General features: G+C 41.6%; 1 pseudogene across 1 annotated transcript; it reads left to right on the top strand.

The window, feature by feature from the left end:
- Window positions 1-7,346: 7,346 nt before the first annotated feature.
- Window positions 7,347-16,664, top strand: LOC310824650 (cytochrome P450 3A27-like; annotated as a pseudogene). The gene is made up of 13 exons: window positions 7,347-7,417; window positions 7,587-7,680; window positions 7,943-7,995; window positions 10,386-10,485; window positions 10,619-10,732; window positions 11,245-11,333; window positions 11,444-11,592; window positions 11,914-12,045; window positions 12,153-12,239; window positions 12,463-12,623; window positions 15,377-15,596; window positions 15,800-15,962; window positions 16,548-16,664. The product of its transcript is annotated as a cytochrome P450 3A27-like (transcript).
- The last annotated feature ends 1,059 nt before the right edge of the window (window positions 16,665-17,723 follow it).

Below are 17,723 nucleotides of genomic sequence, written 5' to 3'. Positions count from 1 at the left end.
GGAAGTGGAACGAGCCAAGGAGAGAGGGACTGTACGAGGTAGTGAGAGCCACCCCCACTGCAATACAAGATCGAGGGAGCCTAACCTGGTACCACTAGAACCACAGCACCAGGGTCCCGAGGCAAGAACTCAGGCAAACCAGAGAAGAAGACGAAGGAATGGGTGAGATCGTACAGGAGCACAGAAGGAATGAGGGCACAGACTTTGGGAAATTAGACTGGTTTGACAACATCCTAGGATCATGGGGAGGAATGTTGGCGAAAATGGGAATAATGGTTGTGATAGTGATTGTAGTGTTAGGACTGTTATTTTGTTGTATAATGCCTGTTTTGAGATCCTTTTTTATACAGAGCACAATTAAGCAGATGAGTGTAACCAGAGGGATAGCTCCAATGGCACTCAACAGAATGGGAGGCCAACTAGACCTATATCCTGTTCTCGACTGGGGAGGCAGCAGTGAGTCTTCTGCCCCCTCATCCGATGATGACGAGATCGTCTACACTCCCAGCCAGGACTAGCCAGCGCTAACAGCTACACCTACATGGGAGAAGCATTGCTACAATCCTCAAGAAAGACGAAACCCTGGCCATACAAGGACTATATTCCCTTTGGGAATATTGACAATTTGAATGGACATTGACGTGTTTTAAAGTCTTATGTGTGACAATTATTGTGTGTAGTACTGATAGAATGACCATGTTGAATGTATGCATAGAGACACAATGGGATGGCTATGGATCAGAGACAGGGGATGGTCCCCTGTGTTGGACATAAAGTCCCATTATAGGTTGATGTGTTGTGTGTTGTTTTATTTTAATTAACAATTTGTGTAATCATTTAAATGTAGTTTAGTTGTTGCTCATGGGGACGGGTGCTCGTTTGCAGACCTGTAAAGTGGTTGCTCAATGATTGGATATGGTGAGAACCGTGGGGGAATTTTCCCTAATGAAAGAATGGGTTTTTCGCCCCCACCTGTAAAGGAGGCGTGTCCCCAGGAGCTAATAGAATGTCATGCTGTTGATGTCATACAGGTTATGTTTACTTCTGTGAGTCGCCTATGTATGTTGTCTTGAAATCACTTATATGTTTTATTGCTGTGTCATTGATGTGGGACTATTAAGTCCCAAAGGGGGGAATATATAGTAAATTTAAAGACAAATACTAGCCTTAGTAATCCCACACCTAGGGGAAAAGGTCACAAGGACACCAGATGGTCCTGGAACATCTCAGAGGGGTGAGATCACTTAGGTGGGGGCTGACTAGGGGGTATGGATGCTTTGAAGTAGAGTGGTATACAGCTGTGTAAACATCATCAGGTGATCTGGGGACAGGATGGATGGGTGATAAACACAGTTGTAAACAGCCAAGACAAAAGGGCTTTAGAAAACAGCCTAGAACAATTGATCTCTACAGTAGACTGATCGGCGCCAAGCCAAAGGGGGCGTAGCCCCGGCATGACGAAATGTAGTTCTTGAATATTATTGGTGTATGTAAACAGGAAGTAGACGTTTGTTGAATGAAGGTTGTTGACCTATGTGAAGTCTATAAAAAGACAGGTAACGGAAGTGAAAAGTGTGTTCAACTTTGCAAACCTGACCCGGCTTTGTTCTCTGTGAATAAAGTCTCTGAATGAATCAACAGCTCTGGTTAACGGTATGTTATTTCAAAATACCATGATTTAAATTCCACTACAACGACTGTTTTCCACACGCTTTTTTCATTGCATTGCCAGATAATCAATTGGTCATTGATGCGTCACGAATAACGACAATGCGTCGAAAATTAAAGAAATGTAAACATGAATTATGTCATTACTGTCTAAGCATCACAAAGCTGTATGCGTAAAGGCGTCAGGAAGACATTCTCGAGACTGCACCTGTAGTGTGTTCACTGTATGTCCACAGGAGTGTAAAGAGGATCAGGCTGCCCTGATGATGGAGGCAGCAGGACCGGCAGCTTTCGCAGCCTACACCCCACTCCCACAGAGGACATCAAGACGGGCCAGGCACACGAGAGAGAGGGCCAGAGTGGCTAAAGAAAGAAAGGAAGAGAAGGAGGGTTGGAGGAGGGAGATGGAGGAGAGAGCGGAAGAGGTGGAGGGAGCCCAAAACCTTCTGCATAAGGTTGATGGAGCACACCGATGCAGAGAAGGAGAGGCTGAAGGAGGAGAGAGAGAGGGTGGACAAGGACAGAGAAATGGTGGACAAGGACAGAGAAATGGTGGAGAGGAAGAGGAAGATAGTCAACCATCTTAAAGATAATATGGAGAGGAAGAGGAAAGTGTTGGATAGAGACACTGAGAAAGTGAATGAATGCAATGCAATACTCAGTCGCATTCAAAAGACGCAGGAAAATAACAAAAAGGATTTGGAGGAGAGGATTGTCCAGTTGGAAATAAAGGCGAAAGAGGTGGAGGAGGTGGAGAAAGTGACAAAGGAGATGGAGGAGACTTTCCAGAGGGAGATGGAAAAAACAAGAAATGAGATGAAGAGGAGAGAGAAGGAGGTGGAGGAGAGAGAGAGGGTGGTGCAGGAGAGAGAGAAGGAGGTAAAGAAGAGCGAAGAGAGATTAAAGATGAGTGAGAAGGAGACCGAAACAATGGAGGTGATGAAGAGAAGGGTAGAAGAGGTTGACAGAGAGATGGAGAGAATCCGAGAGGAGAAAGAAATGGAGGTGAAACAAGTGAAAGAGAGGATGGAGGTGATGAAATGGGCAGAGGAGGAGAGAGAAAAAGACAGGAATGAGAAGAAGAAAGAAAAGGATATTGAATGGATGAGAAAGGAGTTGGAGGTGATGAAGAGAGTAGAGGAGGTGGAGAGAGAGAAGGAGAAAATCCTGGAGGAGAAAGAATGCGACGTTAAACGTGTGAGAGAAGAGATGGATGTGATGATAAAGAATATGGTGGAAAGGAAGGAGAGGGAAGTGAAAGAGGAGATGAGGATGAAGACAGAGATGGAGAGAGAGAGGGAGAAGATTGAAAAGGAGAAAGAAAAGGTTATTGAATGGATGAGAAAGGAGATGGAGGCGGGTATGAAGAGAGAAGAAGAGATGGAGAGAGAGATGGAGAGAATCCTGGAGGAGAAAGAAAGGGAGGTGAAACAAGTGAAAGAGAGGATGGAGGTGATGAAATGGGCAGAGGAGGAGAGAGAGAGAAACAGGAGTGAGAAGGAGAAAGAAAAGGATTTTGAATGGATGAGAAAGGAGTTGGAGGCGATGAAGAGAGTCGAAGAGATGGAGAGAGAGATGGAGAGAATCCTGGAGGAGAAAGAATGTGACGTTAAACACGTGAGAGAAGAGATGGATGTGATAAAGAATATGTTGGAAAGGAGGGAGAGTGAAGTGGAAGAGGAGATGAGAAAGATTACAGAAGATGTCGTGAAGTGGATGAAGACAGAGATGGAGAGGGAGAAGGAGAAGATTGAGAAGGAGAAAGAAAACGATATTGAATGGATGAGAAAGGAGATGGAGGCGGGTATGAAGACAGTAGAAGAGATGGAGAGAATCCTGGAGGAGAAAGAAATGGAGGTGAAACAAGTGAAAGAGAGGATGGAGGTGATGAAATGGGCAGAGGAGGAGAGACAGAGAAACAGGAATGAACAGGAGAAAGAAAAGGATATTGAATGGGTGAAAAAGGAGTTGGAGGCAATGAAGAGAGTAGAAGTGGTCGAGAAAGAGATGGAGAAAATCCTGAAGGAGAAAGAAGATGACGTTAAACGCATGAGAGAAGAGATGGATGGGATGATAAATAATATGGTGGAAAGGAGGGAGAGGGAAGTGAAAGAGTTGATGACAAAGATTACAGAAGATGTCGTGAAGAGGATGAAGACAGAAATGGAGAGAGAGAAGGAGAAGACTGAAAAGAAAAGAGTAATGGCGGCGAACCTGGAGTTTGCCAGAGAGAGCATGGAGAGGGCTTTCCATAAAGGGAAACAAAATACAGGTATGCCCTCCATTATCTGCTTACAGTGCATTCTAAGCATGATCATTTTGGCTTCTCAAATCACCTCAAAATAATTTAGATTTTATCTATACAAATGATAAGACAATTTTTCTCTTTCAGATATTTCAACACAGAGACAATTCTGGAAATCCACAACTATCCCAAACTTACTACCACAATAACTACCCTGCATACTACCACTATAACTACACTTGCCGTTTCAATTCTCTTTCATTAAAGTCATATTCAAAGGCAAACTGTGTGTCATGTTTGAAATGCTGTATTTTACAAGTTGCATAGCTGTAAACTATGTTGAGTGATGATGAGTTTATGAAGAAAAGGTATGTAAAAAAATGAATACTCCTGCACACACGATTGTTCCCTCTGCTTATTTATTGTGTCGACGTTTCGGTTTATGACCTTTATCAAAACATTTTTATCTGTGAGGTCTGTATTCCTAACACCACAAAAAGACAAAGTGGTGGTGTTTGTGTTTTTTACATTTACAAGTTGAGGAAGAAAAAACATGGCACATGTATGCACATGGGTTAGATTAGAAACAATCTGGGTAAACCTTAATTTGAAGAGGTATGCATGAGGTCTGTTATGTTTTTCTCTATATCCCATAATATTGATTACAATGATCAACATATTTGTACCCTGAAAAGAACCCAAACTGAACAAGTTCCCCATTATAAGTACCTGGGCATTTACATAGATGATACACTTTTAAAATACATGTTGAAAAAGTGATCAACAGTTTGCGAGTTAGACTTGTACTTGTTTTGTAAAGAAATGTCTTGCTTCACCTTTGATAATAGGAGGAAGATTGTCTTGGCAACGCTCCTCCCTGTTCGTGATTATGGTGACACAATTTAAAATCACACGACAGCCTCAATTCTTAAACCACTAGACCCGATTTATCACTCTGCTCTGCAGTTCATTTGTAGGCATGTTTTCTGTACCCACCATTGTCTTTTGTATCTGTCTGTGGGTTGGGATTCTTTGACGTTGAGAAGGGCTTATCATTGGATTTCATCTGTATATAAAGCAGTTCTTTTAAAACTCCCATTTTACCTCACATCATTGCTTTTATGGCGACTTATTGGCGATCAAACTTGCAGCTTGTTACTATTTAATGTGCTACAAGTGATTACAGAATTGAGAAGAACGTTTTAGCTGCTGTGCTCCTCAGATATGGAATGATCTTCAGGCTAGACTGAGGTTGGAGCACTTGGTCCCTTACACTTGTACCATCATCTGCTTTTTAGTGGACAATATATGCAATAAATACCTTTTTTACACAAACATCTTGAATCAGAATGGGTCAGCCCTAGCCTCTTACACAAACAGGGTCAGAGTCAATGGGTACAAAACTGGAGCAAACGTGTGTATACCAAGATACTGTACCTCGACTCCTTTCCATTCCAAAAGAAATGTGTCCCTTTCCCTTCACTCAAATGTTGTGGATGACATGTACATAAAGCCACACACTGATGCAGGTGTGATGTTATGAGAGCTTTAGCATTTAGCATTTCCTGTGTTCAGGCGTTCTATTCACTTCTAATAGGACAAATGAAGGTACACTTGCCTCATAAGGCTCATTCTTGTTTCATTTGTCCTATTAGCTCCTACTGACCTCACTTTACACAGACACAGAGGAGGAGAGACTCAAACTCATTAGAAGTTTATTACTGGATCAGTTTACAAAACAAAACAAAACTGCATGGAGCGTACAGTACAGCAGAGCTTGGAGTACCAGACATGAACACACACATCGGAGCTGTCACAGTGGTATACCTTGGATCACACACAGACACACACACACACACACACACACACACACACACACACACACTCACTCTCTCTCAGGGCTGCATGCGGATAGCTCCATCCAGTTTGATCTCCATTGATCATGGGGTTCTCAGCCAGTGATGTCACCAGGTGGGCAAACTCTGCAGGGTCTCCCAGGCGCGAGGGGAAGAGCACTTGGCGGGCCAGGAATGAACGCACCTTCTCAGGTTAACCCGCCAGGAGAGGAGTGGAGAACAGACCTAAGGAGAGGGAGAGAGAGGTTGTCTGATATGGAGAGGAAGGGGGTGGGGGGGGAGTGTGTGAAAGAGTGCGTATGTATGTGTGTGTGTTTACTGACTGGGTGCGATGGTGACCACACGGATGTCCATGGGTGCCAGGTCTCGGGCGATTGGTAGAGTCATCCCAACAATACCCCCCTTAGAGGCTGAATACGCAGCCTGACCCACCTACAAAGAGAGACAGTGAGAGTGAAGGAAGGGGCTGTTGAGACAGTGTTTGTGTGTGTGTGTGTGTGTGTGTGTGTGTGTGTGTGTGTATGTGTGTGTGTGTGTGTGTGTGTGTGTGTGTGTGTGTGTGTGTGTGTGTGTGTGCGTGCATGGTTGATGGTACTGCAGCATGTTGACCTCTTCCTCACTGCAGGGTCTACTACAGTTGGAGCAGTCAGAGAACACAGCCTGGGCCCCTGCAACCAAACATACACCCTGAAATATGGTTTGGACAAAGGATCCCAATGTCAAGATAATATTGCTGTAGGGAGGCTACTCTATGACACAATACCATGTGGAAATGTCAATGATTTTCTAAAGATGAGTGGATAGTGGATAGTGGATAGTGGATAGTGGATAGTGCCTGGTGGGGTCGCAGACTTCAGGCAGATTGTTGACCTAATACGAAACATTAGTACTTTATTTGGACATTATATGATACTTTTGAAGCCCTGAAATAGTGGGAGTATGTTTACAAATGTTTTTTTAAAAACCCATTGAATTAAAGTTGAGAATATCTACTTTGACCCCATAATAATTGTTTGATTTCAAATCCAAGTGTAGAGCTAAAAGAACAGAAAATGCTTCCTCTTTCCAATACTTATGAAGAGCACTGTATTCATGTTAATCAGTTGCTTCATTACTGTAATATGTGATGTGTTTTGAACTAGTATTTTGAAATTCTGTTTTTAGGAGCCAATGATATAAAACAAGTGCATACATGTAAAGAACATAACACATTTTTAGAGGAGTTCAAATATGTAAAATTCAGTATTACTCGAAAGAAAATATTTGCCCAAAAATATTTGCCCCATAGTCCTTCTTGAATCAATGGGTCTGCAAACTATTAAAATCCGATAGGGATCAAACAGGCAGCAACTATTAGCAGGATGTTAAGATAAAGGCCGACAATAACATCACTGAGTTTTGCCCTCTGCGCAGGGATCCCCTTTCAATCATTCACTAGCCATGGCTTCAACTTCACCTCTCACATACTCTTTCGCCTGTGTTTCATGATCTGAAACACAGGTGTCATGACGGGATAAAATAATCACTTCAGCAGACGTGTCCGGGGTTACTCAGAAGAAGCGATTGAACCTGTAAAGATGGGTTACCTTCCGTACTTCTCCACCGAGACATGAACTCTCCTTGCCTTACTCATCACTCTGATCGTAGTGTAAGAAGTTTTAATAAAAAATATTATTTGTTAGTTAGTTAGTTGTGATAATACATACAAATGATAGTATTGATAATTACAGTTATCTAACAGTTTCAATGATACCTATGACTTGATCGTTTTGCTTTTGTTTCAAGTCAGATTGTTGATTTATATTTGTTCTGACCAGGTATGGATACTGGCCATATGGAATATTAAAAAAACTAGGCATTCCTGGTCCTAAACCCATCCCTTTCCTCGGGACGATAATGGGATATAAAAAGGTTTGTAGAGATTAAGCCCATAAACAACAACATTGTAGACTCATCCATGATGTGTGTTGTTGTGGTGAAAGCCATGGGAGCTGAATATGAATTGTTTTACCCAGAAAAATGGGCAATAAAGCTTTTGAACGAAAACGAAAAGAGAGGAGTGGGAGCCGGTCTGTAGTGGAAAAGGGCCATCATAGACTAAGCCATAATTCAGGTTTATGACAAGCATTTATGAACTGGCTATTTTTTTGTTTAGTTTTTTTGTTCCCAGGGTGGTTTCACCAATTTTGACATAGAGAGCTTCCAGAAATATGGGAAACTGTGGGGGTGAGTCTGCTAAACTGATCCTGGTTATTGTTAACTATGATGGATATATATATCTCTCAGTGTCTACAGTATACACTCTTAAACCAGGCGGACACTGTGCGATTTTCACAAACACAGACGATCCAACCGACGAAATGGTCTCATACACCAAGACAAATGATCTGTCTTGATGCAAGTACACTGCCCAAGCAACAATTTCATGCTTCCACATTAATAATTTGAATCTGTTATTGAGCGATTTAAGTTTTAAGCTTTTAAGTATTCTGTAGTATGGTCCCAAACACAACTTGTGCGTTGCCAATGTTTGACAACATCCTGGATTCTCATTGGTTGAGGCTCCTATATTGCCTCTGAGCACGTCTCAAACTGCATGAATAAAGAGGAGCCACGACATGTCAGAATTCAAATCGGAAGTGATTGTGTCTTCCCTCCATGTCATTGAAAGGGCAAAAATGTAATTAAAAAAATAAAGAAAAAAAGGGTTCTAAAAGGATTCTTTGGTTGAATAACTCTTATGGGTTCCATTTGCAGTGCCCTGCGTAAGTAATGGGACAAGCATTTTTTCTTCTTTTGCATTATGCAAATGTCCAAATTAAGCACTCGTATTTGTATGCAAAAGTGCAAAAGTCTGTGACCCATTGACCCAACCAGACGCTGGGTATCTTCTCTGGTAATGCTCTGCCAGACCTTTTTTGCAGCGATTGTTGTTTGTTTTTTTAGGATGTTTTGCCCTCCTCTTCAGCAAATTAAATGCATGTTCTATAGGATTCTATAGGATACACCTTTTGGCCCTGAATAATTTCCTAGTTGCTATGGCAGTATGTTTTGGGTCATTGTCCTGCTGTATGGTGAAATGCCGTCCAATGAGTTTGGAGCAATTAAGCAATTAAGTTGTACTTGGACTGACAAGATGTTTCTGAACACTTCTGAATTCATCTTCATCAAAGGAGACAAGTGAGCCAGTTACAGTGGAAGCCATACATGCCCAAGCCATAACACCCCCTCCCCCATATTTCACAGATGATGTGGGATGCTGTGGATATTGGGCAGTTCCTTTTTTTCTCCACACTTTACAGCCATCACTCTGGTACATGTTTTTCCAGAACTCTGCAGGCTCTTTTAGGTACTTTTTAGCAAACCGTAACCTGGCCAGCCTGTTTTTGTGGCTAAGTAGTGGTTTGCACCTTGCAGTGTAGCCTCTGTAGTTCTGCTGGTGAAGTCTTCTGCGGATGGTAGTCTCTGACTCATTGACGCCTACCTCCTGGAGAGTGTTCCTAATCTTTGGGGCAGTTTTTTTTAGTTTTTTTTTTTAATTATGGTGAGCATTTTTTGGTTATCCACTGGAAGTCTTCCTTGCCATTTGCGATTTCTTAGCTCACCAGTGCTTTCTTTCCTTTTAATGAAGTTCCAAACTGTTGATTTTGGTAGGTTTAAGGTTTTGGCTATTTTTTTCTGATATTTCAGCATCATAATGGCTTCCCTGACTTTCAATAACATCTCTTTGGTCCTCATGTTGACAAGACACCAATAGCAGACTGCACAAATTATGTGATGGAACACACCTGACGAACACACCTGTCAAGCCAATTGTCCCATCACTTTAGTGTAGCCTGAAATAGGGGGATTATGCATAAAAATGTTGTAATTTCTGAATGATAAACCAATATGTACACAAATAACATCAAATAAAAGATGAGAATCTCTACGTTCTCATTTCAACTCCAAAAAGAAGAAAAAATGCTTCACTGTCCCATTACTTTCGCACGGTACTGTATAACCTTCTGTGGAAAAGGGTTCTACATGGAACCCAAAAGGTTTCTTCAAAGGGAGAGTAGAAGAAGAACCCTTTTTGGTTCTAGGTAGCACTTTTTTTCTAAGAGTGCAGGATCTGTGATGGGTCTGTCTGTCTCTATCTACGGTATATATCCGCTTGAATGCCACAGCCTATTTGAGTATTGTTGCTGACCATGTGCATCCCTTCATGGCCACAATTGACCCATCTTCTAATGGCTACTTCCAGCATGATAATGCACCATGTCACAAAGCAAAAGTTGTCTTAAACTGGTTTCATGAACATGACAATGAGTTCAGTGTTCTTCAGTGGCCTTCCCAGGATCTGAATCCAATAGAACACCTTTGGGATGTGGTAGAACGGGAGATTCACATCTTGAAAGTGAACCTGAAAAATCTGCAGGAATTGAGTGATGCAATCATGTCATCATGGACCAGAATCTCAAAGGAATGTTTCCAACATCTTGTGGAATCAATGCCACGAAGAATTGAGGCTGTTTTGAGAGCAAAGGGAGGCCCTACCCAGTATTAGTATAGTGTTCCTCATAAAGTGCTCTGTGAGTGTATATCTAACTATCTTTGTTTTTGCTGGTCTGTAGGATCTATGATGGCCGTCAGCCCATCCTGTGTATCATGGACACAGCCATGATCAAAACCATCCTCATCAAGGAATGCTATTCCCTTTTCACTAACAGGAGGGTAATACGCTAAATTGAAGTTGTTGTATGGGGAAAAAAACATAAGGGCTCCTTAAATAGATAATATCATTGTTATTATAGCATTATTAATATTAGGTTAATCTTGCAGTATATAATAATAATAATTTTTCTAGAATATCTATCTCAACGGGCCTCTGTATGACGCCGTGTTTATCGCTGAGGATGATGCATGGAGACGGATCCGCAGTGTCCTGTCTCCCTCCTTCACCAGTGGGCGGATCAAAGAGGTACAGTCCCATCTCTCCTCTCCTTCTTTCATTCATTCCTTTATACAACACAAATAAATGAATGACTAACAACTCTGACGCGTGTGTGTGTGTGTGTGTGTGTGTGTGTGTGTGTGTGTGTGTGTGTGTGTGTGTGTGTGTGTGAGAGTGTGTGAGAGTGTGTGTGTGATTTGTACTATGTGTATAGTGTGTATTCATTGTTGTTTGTTGTTGTGTGAAGCAGCAACTTTAATTAATTAATCCAAGACAAATTTTCATCCGGGACAATAAAGTATATTTGATCTTATCTTCGATAAGTTCAGTGGTCAGATGACAGAGTATAGAATAATAGTTCATCTTTGGAGTCACTTATTCTTTGACTATATACATAATGTATCCTGTATGGATGTATATTCTCAGGCTATATAAACATTAAAATAATTCCTGTTTCAAACATGATATTAATATATGTTTTGCACATATTAATCCACGTATCAATCATGATATTTTTCCATGTATCCTTCCCAACTCAGATGCTCAGGATCATGAAGCAGCACTCTGGTAACTTGGTCAGCAATCTGAAGAAGACGGCTGATAACGATGAGCCCATTGAACTAAAGGAGTGAGTATTTATCTCCGAGACGATAAGGTGAATTTGTAATTTCAGTGAACTCCCCCTTTAATTTTGTGGTTGTGGTTCTGGTGGTCAGAGATTGTGTGGTTGTGTTCCAGGTTCTTTGGACCATACAGTATGGATGTGGTCGTCAGTACTTCATTCAGTGTCGACATCGACTCCCTCCACAACCCCTCCGACCCCTTTGTGACCAACATCAAGAAAATGCTCAAGTTTGACATCTTCAGCCCACTGTTCCTCACAGTCGGTACAACTGCCCCCATATAGCTTTCAGTCATTTTGTGCTTAATAAATGAAGCTATTGATTTCATTGATTAGACTGACATAAACCACACTGCCAATGGTTTGCGCTCTACTCATTTGATAAACACATGGGCCGTGTCCAGAACCAACCTCTAGTTCCTAAATGCTGGACACTTGGAGATCTGAGTGGATTGGATACAGAAGTGTCTAGGGATAGAGCCTAGGAGTTGTTTCTGGACAGGGCTGTGCATTGAATAGGATTGGAGTCACGTATCATGGTATTTCCTGTTCCTGTTTGTAACCGTGGCATTTCCTGTCCGTCCAGCATTCTTCCCCTTCATGGGTCCTGTTATGGCAAACATGGAGGTATCCCTATTCCCTGCCTCGGTCACAGATTTCTTCTACGCTGTCTTTCAGAAGATCAAGTCCAATCGCGTGGCTAGCACCAGGAAGGTATGTAAATATAACTGATCAAATATACGATCTTCAGCCAGTATTGTGTAATACAATTGTAGAGATTTGGTAGCATCTGGTAGTTCTCATGTGATTTTGATCTGACGTAAGCCTGCTTCCTGAGTCGGGTAGATTTCCTGCAGCTGATGATAGACTCGCAGAAAGACAGCAACTCAAAGGGAGAGGAGCAGAGTAAAGGTGCCTGCCTTAAACACACACACACACACACACACACACACACACACACACACACACACACACACACTGTATACTAGCATCTAACACACACATACAGTACCTGCCTCAAACACCTATACCTACAAACACACCGTGGAAATACTCTACTTCGTCCCTTTCTCACACCTACCACCCCATTTCTCCCACTCTCCCTCTCATTCTCCCCCTCTCTCCATCATCATAGGATTGAGTGACCACGAGATCTTGTCCCAGGCAATGATGTTCATCTTTGCTGGCTATGAGACCACCAGTAGCTCTCTGTCCTTCCTGGCCTACAATCTGGCAACCAACCCTCACATCATGACCAAGCTGCAGGAGGAGATAGACACTGTGTTTCCCAACAAGGTAACCCCTCTGCAGACTCCTATATAGTACTATTCATGTGGAACAGGAAATATGATAGTGACAGTGTTTTAGAGGGTACTGATGAGTGTGTAACCCCTGTGCACTGCAGACTCCTACAGATGGTTAGATAGGTGACAGTATTTTGCAGTGTGCTAATGTGTCTGTAGCATCCCTGTGCAGACTTCTGCCCAGTATTATTCATTTGAAACAGGAAGTAGATAGGTGTTGTTGGAATCTTCAGAATACTTAAAAGGCCAGTACCTGAGGACCTGAGGGATCTACAGGGTATATACACCTTAAAAGCATGTCTGACATGCAGTGGTGTGCATGACCATAGAGTGATTTCTAAACTAATACAATCATCTTAAAATAAATTATAAAACTAACAGGTAATCAGTGCAGAGACTTGTGTGATATGTGCTCTCCATCTGACTCGTGCTGCTGCATTTTGTATCATTTGCCAAGAGCTTTCTTTGGTCGACCAGACAAGAGAGTGTTACAGTAATCAAGGCTGCTAGTAATACAAGCATGCATTCGTCTCTCAGTGTCAGCCTGGGAGAGGAAAGGTTGCATCTTTACAGCTGTGTTCTGTAAAGGTCCATGTAATATTCAAGCTTTCTAAAAGCTTCCTAACGGTTGTAATGACTATCTTTAATCGGTAGCGATCAGGGAACAAGATCCCTTATAATAAATCCCTTATGAATAAATATTTCATTTACGAACGCTGTTTTGGTTCGGAAAACACGCTTTTTAAAATGCAGTGTCCTACCTGACATTCGGTTTGCATATAAACATGTTGTGAGTGCCAGGGGTGTTCTAGGGGAGTAGACTGACCTTTCTCTGGTGGCTGCCTCTCCCAATCGTGTGCGCATGCAGAAAAACAACAGCTAATGTCCAACACTGCAAGTTCATTTCGGGGGGATATATTATTATTAGGGAGGATGTTGTTGTTTGGACAACTTCAGACAGAATTTCTCCACGATGGCAGATTTCCGGCAAACTTACTTACTCTTCTTTAAGTGATACAAATATGTTTTAGTCACATTCTTGATATGGGTTTCAAAATTAAGATCTGAGTCAATGGTGACACCTCTGTTTTTTGCCTGGTGCTTAGTGTTACTGTAAGTAGAAATGTCTTTAAGTGTGCAGACAGTTTGACCAGGACAAGGACAAAGAGCATTTTGGCATCAGCATTAATTAATTAATTCTAAGGTCTTTAAGAACCTAGTTAATAACTTAACAACATAGTGCTATCTCAGTGCTATGATCGGCACAAAAGCCAGATTGGAACATGTCAAAGGTACAGTTGGGAATAAGGAGATTATTTAACAGTTTGAACACCTTTTTTTCAAGAATTATTATTTTTTTGCTTAAAAAGGGAAGGTTGGAGATTGGCCTAAAATCGCTGAGGACTGAAGTGTCTAAGTTACTTTTCTTCAGGAGGGGTTTCACCATGGTAGTTTTAGGTGCAGATGAACAGACCCCCACTTTGCTGAGCATTTCTGTATGACCACTGCAAAAGAGTTCATAGTGCTTCCATGTGGTGGAAGGTGGGGTAACAAGTCATCAAACACATCTTCAGGTCTTGCCTGAGTGATCCTCCTCACCTAATATTGGTTCTCTTATCTCAGAAGTATGTTGCAAATTCCTCACATTTGTAGGTGGAGAGCAGATCACCAGGTGTCTTGTGGGCGGGATTTATAAGGCTGTCAATCGTTGAAAAGAGCACTGTTTGAGTTGTTATGATTCATTATCAATTTTGAGAAATGATCCCGTCTTGGCGTTTTTTTATTGCCTTATTAAAAGCAGAAAGATGCTCTCGAAGAATATCAAGGTGGACCTGCAGTTTTTGTCAGCTGAGACTTTCTGCAAATTCTTTTAAATTTGGCCACAGCCTTTTTCAGTTTGACTGGTGCTACAGAGTCGATAGTTGCCCTTAGTTTGGTGTTGAAGCTGGTTACTAAATCATTATCACAGGAGGAAGCTGTTGATGGTGTACTATTCATATTCATATTCATCATGAAATTCTCATCTGCTCAGCGACATGGCTAGATAAATAATAGAGTGAAAATATATTTTTTCCCCACTTCTAATAGACTGACATGCATTCATGTTTAGCCAGGTTTCAGATAAAAACATTACAGTGCAGCTTTCGCTCTGAGATAAGATCAATAAAGGTTTTGCCAGATAGGGACCTAATATTCAAAAGCACCATGGTAATGTTCTCTGGGCTGTTCGGTGCTGCCCGGCCACAGTTAATGGAATGGATACCAAGTTATTCACATTTGAACAGTTTTCTTGTAGTCTGTCGACTGTGATAGGAAATAATAGACTATAGCACATTCAGTATTCCAAGCAGTCAATCCACAAAAAGCAGCCCAGTTTAGTGGCATTTTGACTTCTGATTGATCCTTGTGTACATCTATCATTTACATTGTTCAGTGGAATCTAAATGTATTTTCTTCTAACTATCAAGATAACATTATTTAGCGATTTTTTTGTTTATTCATGTATAACAAAAAAGCAAGACACTATTACACATGTACATTGAAAGTAATGGCGTTCTGTATGCGGGTGTCATGAAATTAGGCTATGCAGATTAGAATAAGTATAGTACTGTGTTCATTTCCCCCCAAAAAAACACAAAAAACTAACAGCTCTTCAGATTTGTGACGAAAAAGAGTTAGTTCTGGGCTATGGCTACGTGAACGACCAATCACTAGTGCTCATGTGAGTGTAATATCCCTGTGCAGGCTCCTATCCAGTACGAGGCTCTGATGCAGATGGACTATCTAGACAGCGTTATCAACGAGTCTCTCAGGTCGTACCCCATCGACTTGAAAGAGTCGCCAAGAAATCTGTTGAGATCTGCGGCATCACCATCCCCAAGGGTATGGTCATCATGATACCCATCTGGACCTTGCACCGTGACCCCGATGTGTGGGAAGACCCAGAGGAGTTCAAACCAGAGAGGTAATGGGCCACATCTTAACCACAACCACAATATCAATCACAACAGCAACGATAAGAGCAGTGTTCCACAAACAACCATAAAACAAACCTAAATGCGACGACCAAACACAAACAGGTTTCTTCAACCATGTATAACCATCATATTACTGTGATTTAATTGATATGTTCTTTAACCCCTCCTCCTCTGAACTCTCCGTGTGTAGGTTCAGTAAGGAGAACAAGGAGAGCATCGACCCATACACCTACATGCCGTTCGGGTTGGGCCCACGGAACTGTATCGGGATGCGATTCGCTCTGGTATTGATGAAACTGGCGATGGTGGAGATTCTACAGAGGTTCAACTTCACCGTCTGCAAAGAGACAGAGGTGAGACAAAATAATGATACAATGATTGTAAATATAATTTTGTACCTATGACTTTGTTGCGTTTCTATATGTAGCAGAGGTGATTTTGGAATCACACTCGGGTGATGAGGTAGCCCTGCCTGAGACATGTAAACTGAAGTGTCGCCCTCAGACCTTGAGGATGTCCTCTTGGCTTAATAGTAGCGTTTGTGTCTTCCACATGGGAGACCCGGGTTTGAACCCCCATACTACAATTCTGTACTTGCGTACTGCATGAGTATGTACTCCCCATTTAATTTCCCAGATTGCATTTTTCAGTACTAGGCGCCAATCATCCTCAGTATAGGCTACCTACTAAATGATGGAAGTGTGAGATTTAAAAAAAAGCTATTTGTATTTCTGCAAAACTCCCTCGAGACTTCATAGGGCCATTTTAATGTATGTCGACCCAAGAGAGGTTGTCCAGGAGTTTGAGTTTATTTGAATTTATAGTGCAATGCTACCCGAACGTAACAGTGACACTGTATTAGGTAACATTCATAGTGTAACGCTGACATCTGTTTTACTCGTTCCTTCATACTTTAACTGTGTGTCAACTCTCACCAGATCCCCATTGAGATGGACCTACAGAACACTCTGATGCCCATACGGCCCATCAAACTCAAGCTGCTGTTCCGCTGCCAGGAGTCCAACGACAACCAGCTCAAAGCAGACAGCCAGTGATGAGGACCTGCCCTGCTGCAGGTCTCTCAGTTATTATGTTACACATAGATCTAGGATCAGCCCCAACACTGGCTACTTTCAAAAATGGGCTTAAAAAAAAAAAGGGCTTCGCTTTTGCCTTAAATTGAAACTAAATTGGCGCTAATAATTGCACTGTGACCCTAAAATGCACTGTGACTTTTATTCTTTTTTTATGTCTTTTATGCGTTTTTATTCAAAAAAATTTTTCATGCTGTTTCCTTTTTATCTATTTTACGTAAAGCACTTTGAATTGCCTCTGTGTATGAAATGTGCTATTTAAATAAACTTGCCTTGCCTTGCCTTGCCTCGCCTTGCCTCTGGGCTCTGCTGCTACTGTATGCTGCTCTCTTTGTATCTGTCTATTAGTGGAGGTCCAGGACTCGTTGTACAGAGACAGTTGTTGTCTGTCGTCTGCAGGGCAGGGATTTGCATGTGACTTGTGCATGTTTTGTACTCGTCTGGTAGTGGGTCTCTATCATCACGCTAAAAACGTGTGTATAATCACAAACTAAATCATAACATGAGAATGAACAACATGCCATCAAAACATGACAATAAATAGGTGTTAGATTAGATTCAACTTTATTGTCATTGTGCAGAGTACAAGTACAGAGACAACGAAATGCAGTTAGTGTCTAACCAGAAGTGCAAAAAAGCAGAAAAGTGCAATGTGAACAATATATACAGGTAGAGCAGTATAAGCAATATATGAGCAGTATAAGTAGTATATGAGCAGTATAAGTAGTGCAGTATAAGCAATATATGTATTAACAGTAACATTATAAGCAGAATAAATATAGAATGCAGTATGAACAGTATAAGCAGTATATGAGCTGTATAAGTAGTGCAGTTACCAATGTATTGGGTCTATCTATGGGTATCGTAGTGCAGCAGTAGTCAAAATGTACCTGCATTTTATCGGTTGAAGTGCCATCTCATCTGTCATAAGATTTGACTTGTAAAACTGAAAAGTAGGATACAACTAATAGCCTAAATGTATAAACACAGACCACAACCAAAAAACAACATGGGAAAATC

The sequence above is a fragment of the Argentina silus genome (assembly GCF_951799395.1).
Source record: "Argentina silus genome assembly, contig: scaffold_59, whole genome shotgun sequence".
Classification (NCBI taxonomy): domain Eukaryota; kingdom Metazoa; phylum Chordata; class Actinopteri; order Argentiniformes; family Argentinidae; genus Argentina; species Argentina silus.
This window is presented reverse-complemented; position numbering and strand designations above follow the sequence as displayed.